Genomic DNA, 12,357 nt, shown 5'->3' with positions numbered 1-12,357 from the left:
TTCAATTCACCCTATAGCTCAAATCCTCCAAACCTGGAAACATCCTTGGAAATCTTTTCTGAATCCTTTCAAGTTTCACAACATCTTTCCAATAGGAAGGAGACCAGAATTGTACGCAATATTCCAACAGTGGTCTAACCAATCACCTGTACAGCTGTAACCTGACCTCCCAACTCCTGTACTCAATACTCTGACATACCAAACACCTTCTTCACTATCCTATCTACCTGCGACTCCACTTTCAAGGAGATATGAACTTGCACTTCAAGGTCTCTTTATTTAGCAACACTCCCGAGGACCTTACCATTCAGTGTATAAGTCCTGTTAATAGTTCCTTTCCCAAAGTGCAGCACCTCGCATTTATCTGAATTAAACTCTATCTGCCATTTCTCAGTCCCTTGGCCCATCTGATCAAAATCTTGTAATCTGAGGTAACCTTCTTTGCTGTCACTATAACTCCAATTTTGGTGTCACCTGCAAACTGACTAGCTATACCTCAATTTATATAAATGATGAAAAGTAGTGGATCCAGCACCGATCCTTGTGGCACTCCACTGGTCACAGGTCTCCAGTCTGAAAAACAACCATCCACCACCACCCTCTGTCTTCTATTTTTGAGCCAGTTCCGTATCCAAATGGCTAGTTCTCCCTGTATTCCATGAGATCTAACTTCGCTAACCAGTCTCCCATGGGGAACCTTGTCAAATGCCTTATTGAAGGATCATGTCCACCATTCTGCCCTCATCAAGCTTCTTTGTTGCTTCTTCAAAAATCTCAATCAGGTTTGAGAGACATGATTTCCCATGCACAAAGCCATGTTGAATATCTCTAATCAGTCCTTGCCTTTCCAAATACATGTACATTCTGTCCCTCAGGATTCCCTCCAAAACTTTGCCCACCACCAATGTCAGGCTCACTGGTTTTTCGTTCCCTGGCTTGTCCTTACCAGCTTTCTTAAACAGTGGCACCCTGTTAGCCAACCTCCAGTCTTGCAGCACCTCACCTGTGATTATCAATGATACAAAAAGCGGCCCAACAATCATTTCCCTAGCTTCCCACAGAGTCCTCAGGTATACCTAATCATGTCCTGGGGATTTATCTACTGTTATGTGTTTCAAGACATCCAGCACTTCCTCTTCTGTAATAAGGACATTTTTAAAGATGTCACCATCTATTTCCCTACATTCTAATCTTCCATGTCCTTTTCCACAGGAAATACTGCTGCAAAATACTCATTTTGTATCTCCCCAATTTCCTACAGCACCTCACAAAGGTTGCTTTGGTGATTTTTGAGGGGCCCTATTCGCTCCCTCGTTTTCCTTTTATCCTGCTGAAGAGGTTTGTCCCACTGAGACAAGAAAGGGAGGGGAGGGTGAAGGAACTTTGGATTACAAGAGATGAAAAACATCTAGTCAAGAGAAAGAAAGAAGATTGCTAAAGTTGAGCAAGTAAGAATCAGACAGGGCTCTGGAAGGTTACAAGATAGCCAGGAAGGAACTGAAGAATGGACTTAGGAGAGATAGACATGGGCATGATAAGCCTTGGAGTGAAGGATTGAGGGAAACAAAAGGGCATTTTCAAGTTATGTGACAAACAAAAGAATGACCAGAGTGAGGGTAGCACTGTTATCGGATAGTGGAGGGAATATATGACTGGGATTGGAGGAAGTAGGGAAGGTCCTTAATGAATATTTTGCTTCAGTTTTCACGAGTGAGAGGGGCCTTGACGCTTATGGGGACAACATGAAGCAGTCTGATATGCTCAAAAATGTTGATGTTAAGAGGGAGGATGTGCTGCAAATGTTAGAAGACATTAGAATAGATAAGTTCCCTGGACCAAATGGGATATATGCAAGGTTTCCATGGGATGTAAGGGAAGTGATTGCTGCGAATTTGGCCATAATCTTTGCATCTTTACTCTCCATTGGCGGTTGGCAAATGTTATTAACTTGTTCAAAATAGTGAATGGGGATAACACTGGCAGTAAGAGAAAATCAGTCCGTGGTGGACAAAGTATTGGAGACAATTCTGGGAGACAGGATTTATAATTATTTGAAACAACATAGTTTGATTAAAGCCAGCCAGCATGGTTTTGTGAGGGGCAAGTCATGCCTCACCAGCCTTACTGAATTCTTTGAGGATGTGACAAAACACAATGATGAAGGTACAGCAGTGAATTCATTGTATATGGATTTCAGTAAGGCGTTTGATAAGGTTTCCCCATGGTAGACTCATTCAGAAACAAAGGAGGCATGGGATGTAGGAACATTTGGTTGTCTGGGTACAGAACTGGCTGACTCACAGAAGACATAGTAGGTAGAAACTTTTCAGCCAGGAGCTCAGTGACCAGTGTTGTTGTGCAGGGATCTGTTGTGGCAACTCTGTCCTCTGTCAGTTTTAAAAGTGACTTGAATGAGGACGTGGAAGGGTAGGATAGTAATTTTGCCAATGACTCGAAGGTTGGTGGAGTTATGTATTGCATGGAGAGCTGATAGAGTTTGCAACAAGACATTGACAGGATGCAGAGCTGGGCTGAGAAATGGCCGATGGAGTTCACATGGAAAACTGTGAAATGATTCACTTTGGAATATCGATTTTTTTTTGTAGTGTAGAATAACAGAGGAATTTTGGAGTCCATGTTCATGTATCCCACAAAGTTGCCACCAAAATTGATAGGATTGTTAAGAAGGCATATGCTGTGTTGATTTTCATAAGCAGGGGTATTCAGTTTCAGAGCCATGAGGTTATGCTGCAGCTTGATAAAGCACAGGTTAGACAACACTTGGAATAGTGTGCTCAGTTCTGTTCACCTCATGGTGGCAGGGTGCGGAGGCTTTAGCGAGGATGCACAGAAGATTAACCAGAATGTTCCCTGGACTGGATTGCATGCCTTATGAAGAACGTTTGGTGGAGCCACGGGTTTTGCCATTGGAGTGAAGGAGGAAAAGAAGGGACTTGTTAGAGGTGTACAAGATAATGATAAGTGGAGTGGATAGTTAGAGACTTTTTTTAGGTCAGTGGAAATGACTATCATAAGTGGGCATAAATTTAAGGTGATCAGAGGAAGGTTTAGGGGAGATATCAGATCTGGATTCTTTACACAGAGAGTGGTGGTTGCGTGGAGTGTACTACCAGCCGTGGTAGTAGAACTGAATACATTAGGGACACATATGGAACTCTTGGATTGGCACATGGATAATAGTAAAATGAAGGATATGTAAATTAGTTTCATCTTACAGTAGAATATCAGGTAGTCACAACTTAGGGGGCTAATCGGCCTTTCCTGTTCTATATTCTGTGTTCTGTGTTTTAACATTTTTTCCTTTTTTTAAAGTTAACTATTATGAAAACAGTTTTCTCTCTCAACTCCTTTGCAATGCCTTGGTTATTCAAAAATCTCCTTGCTCATCAAGATATCAAAATCATGGCTTGTCATTGTCCATGATTTAGTTTAGAATAGTTTAGAAACTATTATTCATCGTATTCAACCACACTTCTTTGCATGTTAGTTACTCTGTATGTTTGAAAATGTAATTTTGCAAAAGTGAACTGTGCTATCATTTGGAATGTGAACTTACATCACTCACTCTGCATTTCACTACACCTTTTCAAACATTGTGGCCGCCCATATGTGTGCAACAAAGGAAAGTACTCTTGTACTACATCACATTAATTCTTTGAAAGATGACCAGAACATTCAAATGTATCTGTTAAAATCACCAAGACAGAGATATTTCAAGAGAAAATGTGATATATTATATATGAAAACAAAGTTTCCAGATATTAATTAAATCTACTTGCACATGTTATTACACACGTAACATTTCGAAACAGGCTTGTTACTGTATGTCATTCCATGACTTTTGTTTCTACTTTTATTTTCATTTTTTTCATATACTTCAGGCAACGCAGGAATCTAATGCTTTCTCATTTATTGGCCTTGTTTTTAGAATTAAAAATCTGTTAATATCCAGAACTTAACATGTTTAGTGTATCTAATTATTGATTTCGATATATAAACATTACGAAATATATTCCACAGTTGTACTTGGAACTATAAATTCACAATTAACTTTTCCCCAATTTTCAATATTCATTTTATCAATTACTGACATAAATTTTCGTTCAAATTATGAATTATGTGACCATTCATTTAGGACATGTTCCATCAGCAATTCGACTCATTAATGTTTATGAATAGTTACTAATTCTAAAATCATTCTTAGGACCTCCAGATTCCCACAGGTCAAGATTTTAATCTATCTAATTTCAAAACCTCTTTCTGTTATCTGAATTTGAGTTTTCTAATTATGCAAACATATATTCCTTTCATTCAGAAACATCTCATATTTACAGGTCATTCTTGATATGGTGAATCTGATTGTTATCCAAAACAACATGTGGATTATTGTAAACGTTTGTCCATTTTAACACTGCTGCTGAGGACACATTATTTTCCAATTCATGTTTTCAAGAAGTATCAAATGCATTTAATTGTATTTGATGTTTAGCAGAGCCACTAAGGAGTATATTATGCAGCATTCAAATTACTGGAGTAATGAAGGTTTATTAAGTCACATTGTTCGATCAAACATAACCAATGTTTATGCCCAAATTACCTATTACACTGAACCCATGGGGAGGGTCCTCTATGCTATTAATAAGAATTCTAATTGCAAGTATGAACAGCTAGATAATTTGAGAACAACACCTAGCAGAATACAAGTTAGGTTTAGTCGAGAAATGGAATATCCTATAATTTATCAGATCGATCTCATCTACTATCCTGTTCTTGCAGTAATCGGCATTCCTGGTAAGACTGAAACCTAAACAATAAATGTTGAATATCACTGTAAGTTTTCATGTTACATCCACTTTCTCTGCTCAGTTCTCACAGTCATGTGTAAATTTATGTCTAGTGCTTTAAATGTTTTTGAACTGAAATAATGTATCCCTCGCGTGAGCACCACAAAATTCAAATAGAATCCCCATAGCTTGCTTCAGAAGGAAATTTCTCAGTTTAGTTGAAACTGGCCTCTGTACAAAATTATGTTCAATGAATGGAGTAATTAAAAATGTTGTACATTGTTTATTTATTTAAGTATTTGGTATAATTTCCATTTCAAATCGACTACCTTTTAAGGTGAGTATCACAGCATTAGTCAGAGATGAAATTACTGAGAGTGAGGCTTTAAAAGGAGAATGGTGACGTAATTGGGGTTGGAATATAGGATCCCAAAAAGTCAATGGGAATTAGGAGAACAATTATGCAGGGAGACCTGCAGAAGTAATAGTGTTGTCAAATTTGGGATTTTAATTGTTCTAACATAGATTGTGACTGCCTAGAGCGTTAAGGGCTGAGATGGAATGGAATTTGTTAAGTGCACTTAGAAAAGTTTCATCAAGCAGAATACAGAGGAAACTCTCCGGAAGGGGCGAAACTCGACCTACTCTTGTGAAATAGGGCAGGGCAGATGACTGAAGCGACAATGGGACAGCACTTTGGGACCAGTTATCATTGTCCTAGAATTTCAAAATAATTATTGACTGGGACTAATCTGGTCCACAGTGTCAAGTTCCAAACTGTTGCAAGGTGAGCTTTCATGGAATTAGACAGGAGCTTGGCGAGTTCTTCGATGAAGTGACCAAGAAGGCTGATGACGGTATGGTGATAGACATAGTTTATATGGATTTCAGTAAGGCCTTTGATAAGTTTCCACATGGTTGGCTGCTCTGGAAGGTTAGATCGCATGGAATCCAAGGGGAACGGGAAAATTCAATACACAGTTGGGTCAATGGTAGGAAATGGAGAGGAATAGTGGAAGTAAGCTTGTCAGACAGGTGGCCTGTGAATAGTAGAGAGCATTAGGTTTTGGTGCTTGAGCCATGAATGTTATGTATACCACTGATTTGGATGAGAATGTACAAATCATGATTAGTAAGTTTGCAGATGACACAAAAATAGGCAGTATCTAGGACAGAGTGAAAGCTTATCAGAAATTGCTGTAAGATCTTGATCAGCTGGGGAAGTGGTCTGAGAAATGGCAAATGAAGATTAATATGGATACATGTGAGCTATTGGTTTTTGGGAAGTTAAATCAAGGTAGGAGATTCATGGTGAATGGTGGGGCTGTGAGGAGTGTTGTATAACAGTACTACCTTGGAGTTTAGTTGCATGGTTCTCTGAAAGTGGAGTTACAGGTTGACAGGGCAGTGAAGAAGGGTTTTGGTACGGTGGCATTCATTAGTCAAGACATAGAAGTGGGTAAGTTATATTGCCACTTTACAGGACGTTGTAGAGGCTGCATTTGAAGTATTGTGCTAAATTTTGACCACGTTTCTAGAGGAAGTTTGTTATTAAACTGTAAAGAGTGGAAATGAAACTTTCAAGGTTGATGCCAGGATTCAAGCGTCTGAGTTATAGGGACAGTTTGGGCAAGCTTGATTTTCTTTTATTTATAGTGCAGGAGACTGAGGGGGGATCGTACAGACGTATGTAAGATCATGAGAGGTTTTGGGGAATTGAGAATTAGAGGGCATCTGTTTAAATTTAGAAGGAAAAGAATAAAAGGAAACCAGAGGAACAATTTATTTTACACAGAGGATGGTAAACATACGGAATGAGCTGCCAGAGGAAATAGTTGAAGTGGGTATATTAAATACTTTTAAAAGGCATTTGGACAAATATAGACAGCAAATGTTTAGATAGGTATGGGCCAAGTGTAGGGAAATATGGTTCATGCAGATGGACATTTCGCTTGGCATGGACCAGTTTGGAGCAAAGCCTCTTTCTCCCTTCTCTAAGACTCTGAGACTCTATGAGTAGAATACCTATTTGGATGTAGATTGTCCTTATATTTAACTAAATGTGAAATTTTGGTATGTATTCTGAAGCAGTGTTATCAAGCTAACTTCTTTCTCTGGCTGAGCATTATAGATAATTAAAACCATTGTGTACAAAGCACAATTTTAATATTTATAACATGTGGAAATGCTGCAAGTGAATTGCTTAAAATTGATAATTTATATCAAACCATCGATGTCCTGGATATTGCCTAGTGTCTTCAGATTTGTGCTTCCTTAAATGATGCGGATTCCAGCATTTGGTAACATCGGATGATAGCATGTTTCCAGCAATACCTTGCTCCTATCTCATGCACTATAACAAATTTTCAAATTATAACTGTTCTGTGTCAGAAAGATATGCCAATTGGCGTTACATGTTGTACAGGGTGTAATTGTGCATGCAATAGAACAGTCTTGAGTATGTTGGGTCAGAATGATTTCCTGAAGAAGGGTTCATGCCGGAAAAGTCGATTCTCCTGCCCCTTGGATGCTGCCTGACTGCTGTGCTTTTCCAGCAACACATTTTTAAGCTCAGAACATAAACAGGATTGAATTACGTTTACAGATTTTAAGAGACATTTTCCACAGGAAGGAACAACCGTTTTTTCATGGAGCAAAATGATCAAGTAGCAGGAAATGTATTATTTGCAATCTCAATACTAGCTTCTGTGAACTGTATTTGTACTCGAGCTCACCTGCATCTGTGCCTTATTCATGCAAAATAATGATAGTTCAGAATTATACGATCAGCATTGCAATGGTTTCTGAAACCAATTGTGGTTGTCTTTTTTTAACATATATGCTACTTTTTGAAACAATACCATTTTTTTTCCACAGTTAACTTGTCTGCTGTTCTGATCCTATCCCGAGGGAGATGCGGTTTGTCTAAGTGCATCACTCAATATCTCTTAGCCATGGCAGTGGCGGATCTGGCTGTGGTTATCATCCATGTGATATTGCACCGCATTAATATCATGTACTTGACCATTAGATTCCTTTTTCTGACCCCGGTGTGCATTGTAAATTTTGTTGGGTATAAAATAGCAGTAGACTGCTCTGTCTGGTTTACTGTAGCATTTACTTCCGAACGTTTTGTAGCAATTTGCTTTCAGAATATTCAATCAAAATACTGTACAAAGAAAACATCCACAGTGGTTATCATCACAATATTTGTGCTGAGCTGTCTGAGGACCATCCCCTTTTACTATATGTTTGAACCAGTATTTACAATCAATAATGTACCATGGCATTGTGTGGTGACAATGGGTTATATCACTTCTCACTTGTGGAGGGTATTTGAATGGATCGACAGCATCATAACTCCTCTTCTTCCAATTCTATTAATTTTATCATTCAATGCTCTAACCATAAGGCACATTATATTGGCGAATAACGTCCGCAAAACACTCCACAGGAACAATGAGTTTAAGAATGATGCAGAGCTGAAAAACCGGAGAAAATCCATGATTTTACTTTTCACTATTTCAGCCAATTTCATTGTGTTATGGATGATGCACGTTGTGCACTCCGTAAAGTGGCCAGTGTTGAATTTCTTTTACACAGACAAATACTTCAGCAATCAGATATATGTTGTACAACAGGTTGGATACATGTTACAACTTCTCAGTTGCTGTACCAATACATGTATCTATGTATTAACGCAGAGAAAATTCAGAGAGGAGATGAAGAGCGATGTGAAATATCTATTTACACTGAATGGGAAATTATGTCAACAGCACTAAAACAATGTCACAATGTTATTTCTCACTGGCTTAGTTTACTTTCACACTCTTATATGGATTAATTTGAAATCTACCCATAGAGTGTTTTGTGCATGTGTATAAGTGTATGTGTGTATGGACTGTATGGATGTTTGAATCATAATTTACATCCTTTCATTTCTGCCACTGCCTGCTTACTATCTTTTCTGCTAATCTATGCACCAGTCCGTGTTTCAATTTAATTCCTTTTATACAAGTAAAACACAGATGTTTTCAACATATGTATCTCACTCTTGAGCTGAGTATTAAAGTCTATCATACAACATCCAACTTAGAACACAGAACAGTACAGCACAGTCCAGGCCCATTGGCCCAGAATATTGTGCCGAGCATTTATCTTAATCTAAGATCAACCTAACCTACATATCCCACAATTTACTGCCATACATGTGCTTGTCCAGCAGTCACTTAAATATCCCTAATCCCTCTAATTCCTACCACCGCTGACACTGCATTCCACACATCCACCAATCTCTGCACAAATAACCTATCTCTGACGTCTTCCTTATACCTTGCTCCAATCCCCTTCAAATTATGACCCCTTCTGACAACCATTTCTGCCCTGAGGAAAAGTCTCTGCTTATTTATTCTACCTATGCATCTCATTACCTTGTAAACCTATCTTCCTTCTTCTCTCATGTGTGAAAAGCCCAATCTCACTCAGCTTCTCTTCATAAGACAAGTCCTCCAATCCAGGCAGCATCCTGATAAATCTCCTCTGCACCTGCATCCTTCCCATATTGAGATGACCAGAACTGAACACAATATTCTAAGTGTGGTCTAAATAGGATTTGAAAGAACTGCAGCAAAAGCTCGCAAATCTGAAACTCAATCCCCTGATAATGAAAGACAAAACACCATACACCTTCTTAACAATGCTCTCAACTGAGCAGCAACTTTGTAAGATCAAAATACATGGACACCAAGATCCTACTGCCAAGAGTCCTGTCATTCAACCTGTATTCGGCATTCAAACTCGACTTTCCAAAATGAATCTCTTCACATTTATTGGTTGAACTCCATCTGCCACTTCTCTGCCCAGCTCTGCATCCTGTCAATGTCATGTTGGAGCCTGCAATCGCTCTCAACACTATCTATAACGCATCCAACCTTTGTGTCATCGGCAAACTTACTAACACGCCCTTCCACTTCTTTATTAAAATCAATTATAATAACTACAACGAGTAAAACCCAAGAAAAGATACCTGCAGGACACCACTGGTCACACACCTCCATGCAGAATGCTTTCCCTTCACTACGACATGCTGTCTTCTTTCAGCTAGCCAATTCTGTATACAGACAGCCAAATTTCCCTGTATCCCATAGCTCCTAATTTTCTGAATAAGCCGACTGTCGGGAACCTTATCAAATGCCATACTGAAAACCATGTCCATCACATTCACTGCTGGGCCTTCAACAGCTTACCTCGTCATGTCCTCAAGAACTCAATAAGGCCTGTAAGCAACCCCCTCACAAAGACATGCTGATTATCGTTTATCAAACTAGTCATAAATCACATCTCTCAGAATCCTTTCCACTATCTATCTTACCACAGATGTAAGACTGACTGGTCTGAACTTCCATGGGATTTCTCTAGTCCCTTTCCTGAACAGAGGAACAACATTCGCCTCCCTCCAGTTATCTATTACTAATCCCATAGAGAGTGAGGATGCAAAGATCATCACCAGAGGTGCATCAATCTCATTCCTCACTTCCCATAGTATCATTGGATCTATCTGGTCTAGTCCTGGGGACTTGGCTACCTTGATGCTTCCCAGAATTTCCAGCACATCCACTTCCTTAATATTAATCTGTTCAAGCCTGTTAACCTGCTCCATGGTGCTCTCATTGGCAACAAGGTCCCTCTTTCTAGTTAGCATTGAAGCAAAACACTTAGTTAGGGCCTCCCCTACCTCTTCAGACTCCGGGCACAAGTTTCCTCCACTATCCCTAATCACTACCCTCTCTCTGATCATTCTCTTAGTCCTAAGGTTAGAATGCTTTTGGGTTTTCCCTAATCCTTCCTATCAAGGCTTTATCATGCCCCCTCCTCATTCTCCTCAGTCAACTTTGAGTTCTTACCTAGTTACCCTGTAATCCTCCAAAGCCAAATCAGATCCTTGCTTTTCCTACCTTAAGTAAGCTTCCTTTTAACAGTTTTTTTTGATTAGATTAGATTCCCTACAGAGTGGAAACCATTCTGCACTCATCCTCCAAAGAGTAACCCACCCAAACCCATTTCCACTTAACTAATGCACTTAACACTATGGGCTATTTAGCACAGACAATTCACCTGACCGACACATCTTTGAATTGTGGGAGGAAACCAGAGCACCCAGAGGAAACCCACGCAGACACGGGGAGAATGTGCAAACTCCACACAGACAGTCAACCGAGGCTGGGATCGAACCTGGGACACTGGTGCTGTGAGGCTGTAGTGCTAACCACTGAACCACTGTGCCGCCCTACTATGCACTAAGCCACCGTGCCATTCTTGTCATTCAAAACTCCTTCACCTTACCATTCCTTGCCTGTCTCAGTTGGGCAAAATTATCTAACACACGCAACTAGTACTCCTTCAATAGCCTCCACATTTCTGTTGTGTTTTTCCTGTAGTACAATTATTCCCAATCTATACTGCACTGCTCCTGTCAAATGCCAGTACAATTTCCCTTCCTCCAATTAAATACCTTCACATACTGGCTGTTCTTATCACTCTCCATGGCTAAGGTAAAGGTGAGGCAGTTGCGGTCACTGTCACTGAAATGGTCTCCCACCAAGAGATCTGTACCTTCCCTGGCTTTTTTGCCTAGCACCAAATCCAATATGGCCTCCCTCAGTCGGCTGATCCACATATTGAGCCAGGAATCCTTCCTGGACGCACCTGACAAAATCAGCTCCATCCAGACCAGCTGCACTATGGAGGTTCGAATCAATATTGGGGAATTTGAGGTCACCAATAACAACAACTCTGTCACATCTGTACCTTTCCAAGATCGGCTGCCCAATCTGTTCTTTCATCTCTCTGCTGCTATTGTCGGGTCTATAGAAAACACCCAACAAAGTGACTGCTCCTTTCCTGTGACTGACTTCCACCCAAACTGTCTCAGTCGATAAACCCTCCTCAACAACCTTCTTTTCTGCAGCTGTGATGCACTCTCTAATTAACAATGCTACTCCACCCCCTCTTTTACCCCACTTCCTGTTCTTTTTAAAAGATCTAAACTCTGGGACATTCAGCAACCATTCCTGCCCCTGTGAAACCCATGACTCTGACATGAACACAACATCGTAGTTCCAAGCACTGATCTATGGCCTAAGTTCATCAGTCTTATTTAGAACATAATAGAACATCGATGAACATAGAACATCGAAGAATACAGGGCAGTACAGGCCGTTTGGCCCTCGATGTTGCGCTGATCCAAGCCCACCTAACCCAAACTAACCCACTATCCTCCATATGCCTATCCAATGCCCGTTTAAATGCCCATAAAGAGGGAGGGTCCACCACTGCTACTTACAGGGCATTCCATGAACTCACGACTCGCTGAGTGAAGAATCTACCCCTAACATCTGTCCTATACCTACCACCCCTTAATTTAATGCTATGCCCCCTCGTAATTGCTAACTCCACACGTGGAAAAAGGTTCTCATGGTCAACCCTATCAAAACCCCTAATCATCTTGTACACCTCTATCAAGTCACCCTAAACCTTCTTTTCTCCAATGAAA

Source organism: Chiloscyllium punctatum, chromosome 30, assembly GCF_047496795.1.
Source record: "Chiloscyllium punctatum isolate Juve2018m chromosome 30, sChiPun1.3, whole genome shotgun sequence".
Classification (NCBI taxonomy): domain Eukaryota; kingdom Metazoa; phylum Chordata; class Chondrichthyes; order Orectolobiformes; family Hemiscylliidae; genus Chiloscyllium; species Chiloscyllium punctatum.
The sequence above is the reverse complement of the archived record's forward strand: the minus strand, read 5'-3'. Positions refer to the sequence as shown.